Source organism: Phodopus roborovskii, unplaced genomic scaffold, assembly GCF_943737965.1.
Source record: "Phodopus roborovskii unplaced genomic scaffold, PHOROB, whole genome shotgun sequence".
Taxonomy (NCBI): Eukaryota; Metazoa; Chordata; class Mammalia; order Rodentia; family Cricetidae; genus Phodopus; species Phodopus roborovskii.
Window position 1 is genome coordinate 16437142 of NW_026126410.1, and position 12601 is coordinate 16449742.

Genomic DNA, 12601 nt, shown 5'->3' on the forward strand with positions numbered 1-12601 from the left:
GGTCTTATCTTAGCTTAAGCTTTAATAAACACATACATCATTTTCAAATATCCTGCATACCAGAAGCTAGAGGCCAGTAATCACACAAAAGTAAAAACACCAGAAGCTCAGTCAATACTTCTAAGAAGAGAATGTCCTTCAACAAGCATACTTAGTTGGCCTGGCCTTTATATTGTTTCAAGTGTTCCTTCTTGCCATAATATTCTTTATTATGCAGCTAATGTGTATAAGATTCTGTAATAATGTATTTTCCAAAAAACATTACCTGTAATTTAGGATACCTGCCTCTGCCTCTGGTGGCTGAATGTGTCAAGTCCTCTGGAACTTGAATTTCTATTCCTCTTTCTACCTTAAAATACAGCAAGAAAAAAACAAGATTGCTTGTAGCCTTGATGAATGGGTGGGGAGTATATAATGCCAGGAATAAGTCTAGACATCATTATCTAAAACTAAGCAATCACTATAGAATATATATAAAGAGTATATATAATGTAGATATATATATCTGTATCATATGTTTTCAATTCAAACATATATATTTAGTAATATTCATTCATTCACTCAGATAAGTGCATGTAATATGTTATAATATATAATAACACATAAATATTGCATGTAATATCTACATATTGTTATTTATATATAATATGTGTACACACATAATGTATAACATGTATATTGAATATGCTTATATAGTGTATATAAGTAACATATATGTTATATATACACATACACATATGAACTCACATAATAGTTTAATAATTTCTGTAACTCAAAAAAAATTTTGATTAGTGTTTCTCATTACAAATTTTAATGCATAAAACAGTGTTCAGGGTAATAAATCTTTCTTTATTTCCATGTACCCTAAGCTATCTAGTTTCATAATATTGACAAATTACAGTATCAGAAATAAAGACAATTCAAATCTCCAGTGACACCTTTAAACCTATTTTTTTAAAAAAAGAGTGAATTGTCCAAACAGACTACAAGTCTCCTATGTGTGGTATGATATCACATTTTTGGCTCCTTTAAAGAATTATAAAATTGTCTTTCTTGAAAACATGCAATTTTCATGTAAAATGGAATCAGTTTCATAGTTGAATTAGCAAATTCATATCATTGTGTACTTCAATGGGCTCTGGAACACAACTGAATTATTTTCTCTTTACTTTTGTTTATGTGCTCCCATAACTGCAGGACATTTCATAAGAGTTTAGGAGTATTTTGGAAGTATAGGGGATGACTGTGCAAGAACCCTCTAATACTCTGCTTATTATTATTAGAAAAAAAGGAGGGGGTACTGCATGTGAAATCAACAGTGATAAGAATACCAAGCATGGAGTTTGTTTTATACATGTAATTTTCTTCTCTTCCCATCTATCATCTGTATTTCATCATCTACTTCAAGTCCAAATCGAAATGTTTCTCCCAGAGATCTGCTACTGGCTACCAAATCTTTGGTATTTCTTTTAAAATTAACATCTTTTCCAAAACATTAAATCTCAAAGGGAGATGATCTTTCCTTTCTACTTCCACAGGAATGGGTGGCACAGGGATGGCTGCACGCTCCTTAGGGATACAGAATTTACTCATTTTTTATAACTGCATTGAAACAGACCTAAAATTACATATTACAAGTGAGGGGAGTGAGGGAGTGGTAACCCAGATCTTTAACTCCTCAACTGATTCTCTCATAGTGTCAATGACCTCCTGACTCAATGTCATCGACATGAAGCACAAAAGACTAGGGTTTTTTTTCACTAGCCTCAGTTAAGGGTTAGGAAGGGCTGAGATACATGGGGGACAATTTGAGAGGTGGGGAATGGGTGGTTGGCATGGGGTGGGAGAGGTGGGGTTGGGGAAACATGTAAAAATAAATCTTGCTTCACTTCTATCTTGACATGAACTGCAAAGTGACCCTTCCCCTGGACATGCCCCATTGCTGATATGGTTCTTGTTAAATAATAACTAAAGTAAAATGCAGAGACTAAAAGGGAATTGGCCTGGAGCTAGCTCACAGTTAGCACAGGTGAAATGTTGCAATGAAAAGCAAACATGTTGAAACTCAGCTTTTCTGTGTTAAGTCATAAAAGATAACTCAGGATTTGGGCCTTTATGAGAGCCATATGCTCAGACATGCTCATAATTTTTTTTCCCGGGTGAATTTTGCTTAAATTATTTTCTGGATGACTAATGCTTAAAATTTTAGCTATGTATTTTTTGACTAATGATAGTTAGTTCCAGTCAGAGTCCATCAAGAATTACTTACCAATTACGTACAAGACCAGGTAAGTTCCTTTGAGTACTCAGACTTCTCATCTCCCTCACACATCCATCATGGCTTGTCCACCCTCACAGTCATCTGATATCATGAAGAAAATTGAAAGACTCAAGGATACCTGTGGCCCATCATCCCCCCACCCAACATACCCTCCAGCAACAGTATGCATGTAATATATTGTTACACACATTACAGTGGTTTATCTCTCTTTTAACTATGAAAGCAAGAGTCTATAAGGGGCATCTTTTCTGTCTAAATAAAAAGAGTCTTGTGCAGAATTCATGTCACTCAGGGCCTTGCTGTTTTTCTCATCTTTTGCTATTAGTTTTGCTTCTTTTAAAATGTCTCTGGAAGCAGATAGCTATAATATTATATTTGTTTTTGTTTTAAGACTGTGGTTCTCAACCAGTGGGTCATGACCCCCTTGAGGAGTCATATATCAGATATCATGCTTACCAGGTATTTAATTATGATTCATAACAGTAGCAAAATTATAATTATGAAGTAGGAATAAAAATAATTTTAAGGTTGGGGGTCACCATAACATGAGGAACTATATTAAAGGGTTGAAGCATTAAGAAGGTTGAGAATCATTGCTTTTAGAAGAACAGCTACACTTGATCTTATTTCCTTTTGTAGGGAATGTCACTCACCCCAACCCCTCTGTTAGCCTTTTAGAAGGTTTTTCACACTCACTATTTCCAGCTCCTCTTCTCCAAGGGTTTTTGATTATATTTCACACAGCGTTTTCATCCAGAAGTCCCCTGAGACCTGGTGACAGCCTGACTGATAAATCTTATTATCAATTCTTGGTCCTTGTCTTTTATTTTGCTAAATGATCAGAAATTTTCAGTAGTTCTTTGAGAGTTTTCTATGAGTCTTAATCATTTTCACCCCTACCCCAGATTTCTCCCAGATTCACCACACTTCCTCACCCACACAACTTTGTGTCATTATTTTTGTTGTTGTTGTTTTGCTTTTTTTTCCAAGACAGGTTTCTCTATGTGCCTTTGGAGCCTCCACTGGCACTTGCTCTGTAGACTAGGCTGGCCTTGAACTCACAGAGATCCACCTGCCTACACCTCCTAAATGCTGGGATTAAAGGCATGTAGACATGTGACACCACTGCCCGTTTTTTGTTTTTAAATTTTTTAAACACTGGTTAGATGTCACAAAGTAGGTGGCAATGCCTTAGCCATATAGGAGTTGTTAGGCTTCCTTAGGGGAGGGCTCTCCTCTCCTTGTCAAGGGGAATGCCAAGCTTTCTCTCCTTATATACAACATTCCTGTCCTGGGGTTTTGAAGAGTACTACTCAGCAGGAAAAAAAAATGGAATTTTGACATTCACAGGCAAATGTATGGAACTAGAAGAAACCATCCTAAGTGAGGTAACCCAGTCACAGAAAGACAACCATGGTATGTACTCACTCATAAGTGGATATTAGACATAGAGCAAAGGTTTACCAGAGTACAAGCCATACCTCCAGTGAAGCTAGGAAACAAGGAAAACTGTTAGAAAGATAAGACAATGTTACCTGGTGAAAGGGAAAGGGACAAAAGCCCCTGAACAAATTGGGAGCATGGGGGAAGGAGGAGGGAAATAGGAAAAAAAGGAGCATGGAGGATAACACGAGGGATCAGGAAGATTGAGTCTGGAGATAAACAGAGGAGAGCAAGAAAAGAGACACATAAATAGAGGGAGCCATTATAGATTTAAAGACAAATCTGGCACTAGGGAATTGTACAGAGACCCACAAGGATGATCTCAATTAGGAATCTAAGCATTAGTGGAGAGGCTACCTTAAATGCCCTTTCCTTATAAAGAGAATGATGACTACCTTATATGCCATCATAGAGCCTTCATCCAGTAGCTAATGGAAACAGAAGCAGACAACCACAGCTAAGTACTGAGCCCAACTCCTGGAACCCAGTTGTAGAGAGGGGAGAATGATGAACAAAGGGGTCAAGACCATGCTGAGAAAACCCACAGAAACAGCTGACCTGAGCAAGTGGGAACTCATGGACCCCAGTCTGATGACTGGGAACCAACAGAGGACCAAACCAGGCCCCCTGAACATGGGTGTCAGCTAGGAGGATTAGGCAGTCTATGGGGCCTCTGGCAGTGGAACCAGGATGTATCCCTAGTACATGAACAGACTTTGGGAGCCCATTCTCCATGGAGGGATACTCTATTAGTCTAAATACACATGGGAGGGCCTAGGCTTAGATAATCCCTCATGGAAAGCCTCACACTCCCTGGGTAGTGGATGGGGGATGGGATGGGGGAATCTGTGAGAGCATTGGGAGAATAGGAGGAAGAGAGAACTGGGATTGATATGTAAATTAAGATTGTTTCTAATTTAAATAAAAATTTTTTAATAATAGTAAAGGATATCATAGGATATAGGTGGAGCAAATGGAATACAAAGAACATTTTAAGTCCATGCATGATATCTAATTTGGCTGTAAGAACGTACTATATTGCACACTTATCTGTTCATGTTTCTATGTGTTTTGTCTTCCAACAAAAATATATACCAAAAATGGAAATAATAAAAGTGTACCTTATAGTAATGTTAATTATCATTACAAAACAGCATGTGCAAGTCTGTAAAGTAGTGAAGGAATTCTATTTTGTTACTTCATCCTTCTCCCTTTAATTCAACATTGTTTACTTTTAACTACAGTTTTCTCTTACATATAAAAAAATAATGGATTTTAAGGAGGAATGTGCTATCACAGGTTGAAATATCAACTAACCAGGAAAACAGTAGTCAGGGATTCTAGGCATCTTAAAATCAAAGAAACACTAAGCTAGAAAGTATAGATGATTAAAAGCAAAAATATATTTGTCTATGCATGAACAACATTAAAACACATTTAAAATCTTTTATCTATTATTAGTAGTTCTAATAGTGGTGGTGTTGGTGGTAAAGTAGTAGTAGTAGTAGTAATAGTAGTAGTAGTAGTAGTGTGTGTGTGTGTGTGAGAGAGAGAGAGAGAGAGAGAGAGAGAGAGAGAGAGAGAGGAGAGAGAAATCCTTGTATGAGAGTACAGGTGTATACCATGGCACACATGTGAAGAACAGAGGATGTCAGTTCTGATTTTCTACCATGGGTTTTGGGGATGGAACACTTGGGTTGCCAGGCTTCCAGGGCAAGTATTTTTACAAACTGAATCATGTTGCTAAACTTGTGGTAAAATTCTTAGATCTCAGGTAGCAGGCTCTGGGCAAGGAACTCTTTTTCAATGTACTTGTAATTTTCCTTGTCTTTTTATGAGGAACCTAACACCTGGTTTTGGTTGTTGTTGTTTTGTTTGTAGCTGCAAACTACAAAAATTAAATCATTTTAATTTAAATTCTTGTGAAAGAATTCTATTCTTTAAGTTTCCAGTTTTACTAACATTTCATATAATTTGAGACTATTGTAGAGAATTCCTAAGCTTTCCTGAATTTATTTTTAATAGGAGCATGGATTTTCTACACACTAAAAAAAATCACTAAAAGTTCAAGTCTCTGGCTTTGCAGTTTCATTACTTACCCACAGATCATGGAACCATAGAACTTCTCTTAGTTGTTTGCATTATCCATTCACATATTCACTTGCTTTCATATCTTAGATCATTATCAAAAACATTTAAGTGATGTTTCAAGAATTATTATTTAAAGAATATATTTATTTCTATGCATCTCTGTCCTTTATTTAATGAGTGTTTTTATTAATGGAGTAACATCTTGGATCCAGGAAAGATTTTGTTTTCCTTCTATTCCTACATACTTCTTGATTTGCCATCAGTTGCATCTTTTTTTGTCTTCAACCTATATAGTTATTAGTCCCCATCTCTTAGATCCACTCTTACCCTTATTCTGTTATGCTGTGTTTCTCTGGATGCCAGTTTTCTATTGTTTGAGAATTCCATACTTACATATAATATGATTTGACCAAATCCACCATCATCCTGTCCCTTCCAACCCCTCCTAGCTCCGCTACAAATTCATGTGCTTTTCATTCTTTCTTTCTTTCTTCCTTCCTTCCTTCCTTTCTTTCTTTCTTTATTTCTTTTTTCTTTTTAACAGTGGATTCTAACTAGTGCTGTAAATGCACAGGAGTTTTATGCTCTACCTTTCTCAGTGTTTGTGGGTGTTTATTTGGCCTCTCATCTCCCAGAGACCAGTGGTCTTGGAATAGAGGGCATTCTTCTACTAAATGTACTTATTGGGTGGGATCTCTCCTATGGCCTACTAGCAAAGAAAAAATGCAACATAATAATTACAGTTTATTATATTTTATATTAGTCATCCAGTGAGGCACTATGCTAGAGAATAGCCTGAGGCTTCCACTTAGAAAGTGTCCATTCAGGGGGCTGGAGAGATGGCTCAGTGTTTAATAGCACTGACTGCTCTTCCAGAGGACACAGGTTCAATTCCTAGAACCCACATGGCAGCTAACAACTGTCTGTAACTCCAAGATCTGACACCCTCACACAGACATACATGTAAGCAAAGCACCAATACAAATTAACAAAATAAATTTAAAAAAGAAAGTGTCTGTACAGAAACCTTCCCTTTGTTGGTTACATTAGTTAAATCATGAACAGGAAGTAACCCTTTGAACCCTGAAGAATGTTCCATGTGGAGGAACTATAAAGCAAACAGCATTGGATGTTTTGAAAAGGCTGAATGTCCTATGGAAAATGAATGAGTGTAGAAAGACAAAAGATAAAATGAATAGCCCCGTTAGTTGTCTATTGTAGTCCTTCCAAGTGAAATGTGGTGGGACCAACACAGTAGCAACACATTATTCCTCATAGGATCTGATGACTTATCAGATATGGATGTTTGCTTGAATAAATGAGCCATTTGTGTATATAAGAAGGACAGACCATGGAACAACTATGATATAAGCCAGTGAATCATTGGAGATTTTAAAAAGTTTTTCATAGGCAGAAAAGAAATTTTAAAAATACAGTTTTAGCATGGTTAACATGTCAATATTTCAAACTAGGAAATATTTGAACTAAATATAGAACTAAAATAGGGAATTAAAAATGGCCTATATTCATTCCTCAAAGAATTTTAGTATTTAGAGACAAGGAAAGGAGGAAGACTTTTAATAAGACAGAGAAGGAATGGTAAGCATGACAAGAAAGGGAAAAAAGCTGAGGGGAAAAGATTTCATAGAAAAGAGAGTAACCGACTATATTAATGGCAGCTAAGGAGTCAAGGAAGGAGAAAAAGCACATGTTAAACTTTTCTATACATAAGACATTGTAATGAAAACAGTGCCCACAGAAAAGACTGGATGAGACTGAGTGTTTCTTATGGAATGGGAGAGAATGAGTTCAGCTGTGTCAGAAAATGTTCTATGATTGTTATAAAGGTGGCATCAAGACCACATTAGGAAGTTGTGTAGCTTAAAAATAAATAATAAAAGCTGCCTTTTGGAATATTTTTGGTTCTCCAAACCAAAGAAAACAGAGTATGTTTGGGCTCTGGGAACTAATTCAGAAAAGAAAGTTGATGAAATGGGAGTAGGGAGAATTTATGAATTTCCTCAATTTTACCAAATGGGAGGGAAGAGAGAATAGAGGTGGAGGTCTGAGGAATTGACCTTTGATGGGGCAAGAACATGTCTTTACTGTGAATAGATCTAAGAAAGACAAGAAAGCGGGCAGGTTTGTTCATCTGGCAGCATTTGGATGCTCCAGGCACCAGTATGCTTGTATTGCTACTATAGATGAGGTGAGATTGCTCACAAAGGAGGAGAGAGTGATTTTTTTTTTGGATGAAAAATGTCTGTGCTTCTTAGGTAGTTCTAGTAACTTACTAGTGAGATCTAAATGAGTGGCTGGCTTACAGATTGCACCTTCTCTCAAACCTTGAAATCCAATTATCTATTATCTCCCTCCTTTTCTGTTCTAGTTGATTTTAGTATGTGCTCTACTGGTGGATGTAGCATGTCATTAACTCAAAATATGCAATTGTCTTTTTAACCTAGTGCAAAACTACATTCATTTAAAAAATATGTTCAGTGTCAGTAGTCATTAGAGAGATACAAGTTAAAAGCAAAAATAATAAATAATACCACTATCCATCAGAGCTGCTAGACATTTTTAAGTGGATAGCATTAGGACTTTAAATTATTACAGCTTTTCCTGAAGAGTACAATGAAAAAAATTAGTAAAACAAGAAAGGCATGCAAGTTATGGCCAAGTAACACTGAAATTCATTTTATAAATAGTTGCAAAATTCTATATATGTCTTGTTAAAAAATATACCTAAGAACATTAGTTACAGAATATCTCATAGTACTAGAAAGTTTGAAACAGTTCATTTGTGGTGGGCACAAATGGCCACAGCTTCTGCTCTTTCAATCCACTGCTGTCTTTGAGCTGAAGTCAGGTGACACACATGCTACTGTCAGACTGGCAATGCAAACCTATTTTTGTTATTTAGGTGACTGACTCCAGAGTGCTGAAACATTGTCCAAAGTATGCACTACAGTCATACTTCTCTCTTTTCTCTTTTCCAAAATAACCAGATGGATAGTTTCCCAGCTTCTTCCAGTGTCCTGTGCATTTTCCCTCATAATCTATGTCTCCAAAATAATTGGATGTCTGATCCAATTTGCAATCTGCTTCTTAAGAACTTTCGATCAACACAAGTGGTACCAGCAATGGTCTTTTAAGACAGCCAAAGAGATGGATATGTGAGGGTGACTAATCCCTTGGTGAGCAAAGAAGATGCTGTCCTCAGTAGAATATGGTATACAAACAGACTTGGAACTTGTTCAAGGTCCAGTGCCATCAATTCCATGGGTGGTAAGGTGGAGAAACTTTACCCTGGAGGGATACAACTTTGAAAACAATGTAATTGTTAAAAAAATTTAAGAGACATTGGTGGTGATGGGATGCTTACAAAGACAAATGGACTTGTTTGCTTTCTATGACATCATTCTGATACCTGCAGTGAGCTAATGAGAAATTGAGATGCGAGGCTAGAGAGATAGCTCAACAGCTTGGAGCACTTGTTAATCTACAGAGAACCTGAGCTCAGTTCCTAGAACCTACATCAGACAGTTCACAACCACCAGTAACTGTAGCTCTATCTTATGGATCCTATGTGTGAACACCACACACACACACACACACACACAGAGAGAGAGAGAGAGAGAGAGAGAGAGAGAGAGAGAGAGAGAGAGAGATACATGTGGATACACACACACACACACACACAAACATATACACACACATACATACACACAAAGATGAAATATTTTTAAAAAAGAAATTGAGATGCATTGAAATACAGGATTAAAGGTTTAGTTATGAGGAGCTGAGAGCACCACTGGTAACTAACAAAATCTTGTAAGCCATGGAGTTTCTAACACATTTGATCATTAGATGTTTGGTGGTTTGAATTGCATAATTCCAATGATGTTTGAGTATTCAGCCAAAGCAGAACTTTTACACCAGCAGGCTCTGGCTAGAAAAACTGATATATATATATATATATATATATATATATATCCATGAAGACGCTGGTTGAAAAGATTCTTATGAACTCCACAACTTATGATTTCATCATTTGAGTTAACATTTGTCAATGAACATGTTTCTCTCTAATCAGCCCACTCATGCTCTGAAAAGTCTTTCCTATATCCTCTGCTGGCTGCTTCACCAACAACAGGAAATGTATTGCTGGGGAAATACTAGCTCTAACAATTATATACAGCCTACAGGGCATCACAAAACCCACTACATCAATGACATTATGCTAAGCAGGCAAGACAAGCAAGAAATAACTAATGGTTAATAATGAATGGTAAGTCTTGTGATTATGTAGGTACTTGATCAGGAACATGCTATGCTATTACATAAAAACTTAACTTACTACCATTTTCTCCAAAAACAAATTATAGGAAGAATTTTGTTTAGTCTCCATTAGTTTGAGCTTCACCATAAGCTGTATTTTCATTACCAGATAATCTGTAATTGGGTAACTGATGGGTTAAGAAACTTTTAATGGAGCTGAGATGAGAGGAAGATGGGATACGATACAACATTGGAATACATACCTCAGATCAGTAACCATTTGGCAATGCAACGTGGAAAAGGCATTGTATAAAAATGCTCAAATTTCTCATCATCTATGGAAGAAAGAAAGACTCAGAGGCATGGACCAAAGTTACACTCTTCTAGTATGCCTCTTCCTACTACCTCTAACAGTTTAGTATATGTTGATGTAAATATTCCTTATTTACCTTATACTCTTAGAAACCTCCACTTGACCATATTTTATGCTAACAATTTAAACATAGTGTTCACTCATTATAGTAATGGTTATTTATTCATTGAGATAATATCAGATAAGTTATGAAAACATCCTGTATTAAACAAAAAATAATGTTTTGGATAGCTCAGAGGAAAGGTCAAACCCCCATTGGTGATGTAATGCTGAACTCTAGCATAGCTAAATGGAAATGGGTGGAAAGCATTATTTGTTATTTTTTATCATGCATGTGATGATTTCTGTCATTTGAAGATAATCGTGTGAAAATACTTCTAAAAGCATAGGAGAAAGGAAGCCAGGGAAAAGTGCTAGAAGACATCTTTCAAAGAATATTCTGGAGTGTGTTTTAGACTTTGAGTCCTTACATGTATAATATATTTCAAAATAGTTTTTTAAAGATAAGAACAAACCAGTAATCTTGTTTAAGAAAGTCATGATTTCAATGCATAGGAATAAAATGTTAATAACATGCATAGGAATAAAGCTGGAAAAGGGCTTGATGTTCTGATTTACTTACTGATGTCATCAAATACAAAGTTGTAAAGCTGATGCCCAACAAGAAGCTTCACCCCTACTAACGTTTCCTTCATGGTGCAGAAAGGTACTTGTTATCCCACCAGAAGTTAAAGGCAACCATTAATAACACCTAGGAACAAACTGTAATCTACATTATCAACTTACCTGCAAGATATATTGGTGCAATAGAGGCATAAATATTATGGGAGTAACCAACCATTTTCTGACTGTATTTAAGGACCATTACATGAGGTAAAGTCCATATCTGACACTGTTAAGGGGCCAAGAACTTTGAGACTAGATAAGTCATGGGCCTAAAGAAAGTCTAATACTTTTATTCTCCTAAAGGAACAAAGCAATAAAAATGACTCTGATGACATATTGCTATATCCATAGACCAGTATATTCCTTAAACTTCATCAACAAAACTTCTTGCAGTAGATGAGAATTAACACAGACACCCACAATTGGACAGTGTGCAAAGACTAAGAGTCCTTGGAACACTCAGATTTAATTGGGATGTCTATATCAAATCAAATTTCTATATAATGCATGAGAAACTAAGATCAAAGAAGCTTGCCTATAGTCACTGTGGTTGTTTGAAGAAGAATAGTTCCCATAGGCTCTTATATTAGAATACTTATAGATTAGCACTATTTGAAAGGATTATGAAGTGTGACTTTGTTGTAGTAGGTGTGTCTTTGTTGGGGTAAGTGTGGCCTTATCAGAGGAGGTATCTAATTGAGAGTGGGCTTTGAGGTTTCAGAAGCCCATGCCAGGCCCTGTGGCCCTATCTTCCTGTTTTCTGTGGGTCTAGAATTTTCAGCTTGTCCTCCAACACCATATCTGCCTGTGTGCTGCCTGCCATGATGAAACCAGACTAAACCACTGAAACTGGAAGCATGCTTTAATTAAATGCTTTCTTTTATATGAGTTGCTATGGTCATAGATGGTGTCTCTTCACAGCACTAGAGCAGTGATCATGACAGTCACATAGCCCAAATAGTAGACATGGGAATAAAATATGCAAAATTAGTTTGCCAGCAAATATGACCTTCTTGGTTGAAAAGAGTAGTATTTCTATTCAATAGAACATTATTCTCTGGTGTTAAGAAAATCCTTATTTAAAAAAAAATCCACGTGTGTTACAATTCTTTCTACAGGCCAAGAATAGAGACCATTGATTTTTTTGTATCAAAGAAAGACTATAGAACAAACTGGAATATGATATACTATAACTCAAGTGTTGAAAATGACATATTTATGAAGGTACTTGTCTGAAAGAATTGCTATGTTTTTAATCATATGAAGCAAAGGCAGATCTATCAAAATTACATCTGAATTCTCCATGGAAACTCTCAAGGCCAGAAGGTCCTGGATAGATGTTCTACAAGTGCTAAGAGTCCACATATGCCAGCCTAGGCTAATACACCCATTAAAACTCTCAATCACTATAAATGGAGAAAACAAGATATTTAATGACAAAGCCAGATTTTCACAATATGTATCTA

The 12601-nt window shown here is 36.3% G+C and overlaps 1 pseudogene; it reads right to left on the minus strand.

Moving 5' to 3' along the window:
* Nucleotides 1-3431: 3431 nt before the first annotated feature.
* LOC127220843 (uncharacterized) lies at nucleotides 3432-3565 on the minus strand (annotated as a pseudogene).
* Nucleotides 3566-12601: the final 9036 nt, after the last annotated feature.